This window comes from Harpia harpyja, chromosome 6 (assembly GCF_026419915.1).
Source record: "Harpia harpyja isolate bHarHar1 chromosome 6, bHarHar1 primary haplotype, whole genome shotgun sequence".
Classification (NCBI taxonomy): Eukaryota; Metazoa; Chordata; class Aves; order Accipitriformes; family Accipitridae; genus Harpia; species Harpia harpyja.
The window spans coordinates 7,120,573-7,126,824 of record NC_068945.1 but is presented as its reverse complement, the minus strand read 5'-3'; positions in this window follow the sequence as shown (position 1 = coordinate 7,126,824).

The following is a 6,252-nucleotide window of genomic DNA, read 5'->3' as shown; positions in this document are numbered from 1 at the left end:
AGTGTTGTCTTTTTTAATTATGGAAGACTGTCATTGAAATGCAATTTTACTCTTTAAAAGGTCGTGAAAGCAAATTTACATATTGTTGCTGAACTCGTGAGCATTAGTAAGTGCTCAAGCGATTTGAAGTACATTGTAGTTCAGGACTACGTGGCCTAGAACATGTCCTTTCCAATAGGGAGAGCTGGTACTGCCACCTATTCAGATTATGAGGTCTCAGATAAAACCCCATTTTTAAGTTCTTGACTTTTCTAAGCTTTGTTTTCTGCCCTGAGCAGAACTGTGACAGAAAATGCCAACTAAAACGGCACAAGCTGTTTCTAAGGTCAAGGAGCATCAATCAGACATGTAAACAAGTTACTATGTGTCATCTGATCTCTTGTGGTAATTGTGTGTGCTATGGCTCATAGACATGAGGAAATGTGTCATTTCTCCCATTTTTAAATGAGAAAGTCTAATTATTTTTAGATGCTCAAAGCTTTCATGTGCTGGGACCTTGTCATTCTTTTGGTAAGAAGGATAAGCTTTGCTTCAGGATTAAATATTTTCAGTCATTTTAAGATCAAAGAAAGATCCCTGCCTGAATTTGATCAAGAACTGTGCTTTCTGTTTCCATATCCAAAGAGTTGCTGGAAGGTTTTGGTTAAATTTTGGCAGGGACATTGTTTGCTAGGGTGCAGCAAAGTCTGTGCACAGAACTGAGAGCAGAGATCTAGATCATCTATATGTGGTACAGTGTTCTGATGGCTTCAAAATGTGAAAGAAGACATTTCTTGAATCGAGGAGTGAACTGCTAGTTCTGGGAGTAGGACAAATCACATTAACTAGGATGAGTTGAGACTGGTGGGGAAACTGGTTTTAAATTGGGCCTGAGAGGGGATAAAACGAGTGACGGAACACTTTGTGTTTTCATCTCCAAGCTTCTTACTACTTGTCTTTGAATGTGAAATCGGATGGAAGGAACTGGGACAAGTTGGACGAAGGGTATCAAAGGTAGAAACCTAGTGGAGGGCAAATCTGAAGTGGGGAATGGCATGAAATGGGATGAAAAAGGAGAGTAGGAAAGAGAGCATAGATTGAAAATAACAAAGGTCAAGGTTAGGGAAAGCACAGAAGTTTCTTGATGAAATCACACTGATTGTTGGAGCCAAAGATCAGAATCTCACTATTTCTGTATTGTTGCCAAACTACTGGGAAGCTCCTGGGCAAAGTGTTTCTTAAATTTCAACAGCTTCCACATTTTGCTCTTCCATATAAAACCTACTGCTGCTAACGTTTACTGTGTTGGGAAGAGGTGGGCTCTTGTGATAATATGGTTTTTTTGATCCTGCCTACTGTGTATTCAGTTTGGCTCTCATGGGTTGCTTATTTTTCTTTTGATAACATAAGTTCAGTTGTTTTAAAATAAATCTGCCAATTCGAACATTCAAAAGCTAGGACAAACTGGAAGTGAAGTGGATATTAATAATTTGATCCTTAACTTTTATTATTTTTCTGACTACAAGCTTTTATCCATAAGACCCTAACTGTAATTAAGTAGCCTTATTAGTGCTTATTTAATATGTGTGGCCCTAATCTTGATTTATTGCATGTTGTTTACATCCTGCTGCAAAACCAGTAGTATTTCTGAACTGTTTCACAAGTGCACATAGAGTACAGAGATACGCAGTTATCGTGATATTCCTGCATGGCTAACAAGCAGTTTCCATTTTCAGATGGCAAACTGAGGCAGAAAAAACTGTTAAAGGTAATGCTGTAACGTTAGGTGCCAAGTCTGGGAATGCTTACCATAATGCAGTGATTTTTTTTTTTAATTTCTTTTTTTTTTCCCATTCAAAGCACAGCTTTTCCAGGGGCTTCAGTTGCACCACAGATCACTCCTACAGGATCTTAATTCAGACAATCATTAGACGGAGAACGTGCAGGTGATGAATACCCATGAAAAGTTAGCTTTAAGCAGCCTGCGCCACATCAAATGGGAATACTGGTAAAGCAGAGTATCACATTAGTGCTCAGCTGCTGCTGCTGCAAGTTTTGTTTTCCACAATACTTTGCCTTACATAGCACTTGTGCTTCCTAGCTTGTGGAAACTACAGTGTGATTTCTCGCTATTTATCCTTCCAAAGCAATTTCTTTAGGGGTCTTGAATGTAACAAAAAAAAAAAAGTCACTTGTTTTGCAATACAGTCCAGAGTACAAAATTACTGTAATTTGGTTTCATCAGTGATTTTTATCCCTACCCATTTATCAATGACAGGATCTTCCTTCTCATCCTATCCCCAGTTTCTCAGCTTGCGATATTTTTTCAGCCAGTCCGCAATTTGCAAAAGTACTGAATGTCCCTTAAAAGGGTAAACTCGAGGCTCCTGCTTAACACCTTTGTCCCGGGTGTTGCTCAAAGTGGTGTGGAGAGGGAAAGAGGGGGCTGTTGTTTTCCACCCTCCCCACAAGAGGTCACTGGTAGAGCAGAAAGTGGCAACGGTCTTTAAGCGCGCTGGGTGCCTCTACTTTTTGCAGCCTGGCTCCTGCTCAGGCTTTGCCATTTAGCATCTCTGTTCCTTGCCTGCACGCAGCCAGGTTTTCAGGTCAGACCCAAGACTGTGCATCGACAAATTTAGGTAGAGTGGTATAATAATACATGGCACTGGTACCATCTCTGGCTGAAAGGGAACCTGCTTTGTCCTTTCCCAGCACGTAGTCTAATAATCTAATCTATAGCCCACCTTCAGCCTGCTCTAGAGGGTGTTGTGAGAAAGTATACCCTTAGCAACATCTTTTTACAGACCAGATGAATTATTTGTATGGCTGTGTAAGTGTGCGTGTGTGCTTAGGAGACAGATGGTTAAGGACCTGTAAGGGCTGAAGAGTTGGTGAAGGCAATCATACTGGCAGTCGTGTTAGATATATGTGTATATATCCGTGTGTGTGTGCATGTACATAGATATGTATGTATACAAGCCTCACCCAACCTTGGACAGTGATGGAAAGTATATGCGTTTCTGTGGGACTGAGAAGGAAACAGTGCATAGGTGTCACTAAAACATCACTTCTCACTTTTGGGACTCAGCTACCCTCAAAGGAAAAAGTGACACTTCTGTTCAATGTAGTTAACTTGGTTTGTATGCCACCTTGGGGCACCAGTATATCTTGGCTGATGTGAAGAGAAATTGTAAGGCGTAGGAGAATATCGTGAGAGATTGTTCTAATGGTAATGGTCTTCATATACATTAGAGCATCTCTATAGTTCGAGTTTGTGTGGGAAGTATTGATAGCCTTTATCCTTTATTGGGAAGGTAGCTAGTGTAATTTTTTAGTGTGAAAGGAGGTCAGTATGGAGGAAGGAGAATGAGATGGGAAAAGCAGAAAACTTAACCCACTTTGCTTTTTGAGATCCCCCTGCAAGTAGGACTGGAGGATACTTGCATTTTAGGAACAGCTCGTGTGGGTGGGAATAGTATCTGCATCTAAGGGTGGTGAGAAGGATTTGGACCTTATGTTTCTTCAAAGACTGTATGTATCCTAAGCAGTTAGGACTCTGGTTTGGACTTACTGCTAATTATGTGCATATTTAAGCTGAAAATGTAACACTTAAATTATGCTGTTCATAGTGTATCGCTCCAACAGGAACAGGTGACTTGCATAGAATTAAGCCCTCCTGTCTGTCTGCTGCTTTATTCTTACTTCTCAATTTTTCTTTCTTGACTTACTTGGAAAGTCTTAAAACGTTCTTCAGTTGCTTAAAGGGCAGGTGGATAATGACTGAGAAGAGCATTCACACTGGCAGTAATTATTCTGTAGTTACCTCCCTCTCCCTGCTGTTCTCTTCTTCCTTTCACCCTGGCCTAAGTGATACGCATGGATACACATTATATGAAATGAGGAGATCAGAGGACTGCTATATTTAAAGTAATTCAAAGTCTTGTAAGAACTCGTGAGTAATTCATGATAGTATTACTGCAGCCTCTGAGATATGGAGGCAGAAGGTGAAGGACACTGACGAAACGGCAAAGGAAAGCTGGTGGCAGAGCTGAGAATAGTGACAGTGTGCTCCTATGATTTCTTTCTATCCTTTTAATGACTAGTTACAGCCTGGGACTCACTCACTCTAAACACCATTCTTTCTTGAGAAAGCTTACAAAGGTGGTAGGATCAAAACTTTTGTAATAAACAAATGAGACCTTTTGGAGAAAATTCTGAATGAAGCTAGTTCTGGATTCCTGTGAATCTCTACTTTTGCTTTCCTTTGTGCTTTCTCAGGCCTGTTTTGACACACATTTCCATTTTGGCTTGTGTATATAAATCAGCAACAATTAATCACAGCTGATCTACTTCCAAGATTTTGGAGAGTGGTTTAATGTTAATGGGCAAAGCTTGTTTGTGGTTTTTTTGGGGGGAGGTGGTGGTGTAAAAACTAGAAAATGGAAATCACCTTTCTCATTGTCACTAGGGAATCTCGTCCAGATCGCAGGGATTTTGTTGTTGGGATTCTGATTTGGAGCAGGGCATAGAGTGTCCGGTTTGAGAAACATGTATAACAATGTATGTGCATTAGTTTAACCTCTGTATTGCCACTGTATTAGAATTAAATGGGCCAGTAGTCAGAGCTTCTGCTTAGCAAATGCTTTTCTAGGTTTTCCACCTCTTCTGTAACTTTCCTGGCCAACATTTATCTTCTGGGCTGATAAAACTCATTAAAAAGTCATTAAATACTTTCCTTCAAAGCTTTCTGCTTTCTATGTATATATGATAGGATTTTTTTAATACTTAAAAGCTTTCCTGGTGCAGTACAAGAAAGTATAACTCAACGAGGAAGGAGGAAGGAGATGGCTTCTGCAGAACAGTTAGAAAGATAAGAAAGTAATTTTTTGGGATAAGGTTTATCATGGCAGTATTTCTACTCTGTTGTTCATCTTCCTGTGCCACTACTTTTTCCTCTATGTGGAGAGGAAAAAAAAACCAACCAAACAAAAACATGAGGAATCACAGAATGGTTTGGGTTGGAAGGGACCTTAAAGATCATCTAGTTCCAACCCTGCTGCCATGGGCAGGGACACCTTCCACTAGACCAGGTTGCTCAAAGCCCCATCCAGCCTGGCCTTGAACACTTCCAGGGATGGGGCATCCACAGCTTCTCTGGGCAACCTGTTCCAGTCTCTCACCGCCCTCACAGTAAAGAATTTTTTCCTAATATCTAATCTAAATCTACCCTCTTTCCGTTTAAAACCGTTACCCCTCGTCCTATCATTACAGACCCTGGTAAAAAGTTTCTGTCTTTCTTATAAGCCCCCTTTAAGTATTGAAAGGCTGCAATAAGGTCTCCCTGAAGCCTTCACTTCTCCACACTGAACAACTCTCAGTGTTCTTCATAGGAGAGCTGTTCTAGCCCTCTGATCATTTTCATGGCCCTCCTCTGGATGTGCTCTAACAGGTCTATGTCATTTTTGTACTGGAGCCCCCCTAAAGCTGGATCCAGTACTGCAGATGGGGTCTCATGAGAGTAAAGGGGTGCACTTTTTATGCAGCCCAGGATATGGTAGGGCTCTTTATACGATAGGGCTTTTATGCAGCACAGGATACAAAATAGGGAGGTTAGCAAAATCATGGGCACCCAACTATTTCTATTCCAGTTTAAAAGTTTTCTTTCATAAAAACAGTTAAATAAAATTTTTGAATCAGTTCTGGTGAAACCTGTATGGTTGGGAATAAGCTGGAAACCACATTGTTCAATCTTTAGCTATGGAGACCATGCCCATTAATTTTGAGCAATTTTCAGTTTGTGTTACTTTAAAACCTGGGTGGATAAATACAGATAATTATGAAAAGCAAGATGAAGGAACCTCAATGAATGCAGAACATTTGGGGAATACGTATGTCAATATCCGCAAATTTAATTACAAAATGAATGGATCCTGGCAGTGTTCCAGCTCTTTGTCTCCAGAACATCCATATGTATTCCTTCCAACAGGAAAAAGTGGTTCAGATTGATGGGGGTTAAATGCTAATGTGGATTTAAATGCAGCTGCAGAACCTTAAGGACTACAAACCAAACACAGCAATGGCAACAGTGTGCACATCCATAGTGTGGTGATTTAAAAAGAAGAAACCCCTGGCAGAGTTTTGTCTTAATGCGGTTTTTCCCTAAGATTTGCAAGAGGAGTCGGGTAGTGCATTAAGGACACTCATAGTTGTTTCTAAGTTGGAAAGTTTGGCAAAGACCTGTGAGGATAAAGGCAAGTGAATGGGCACTGAAGA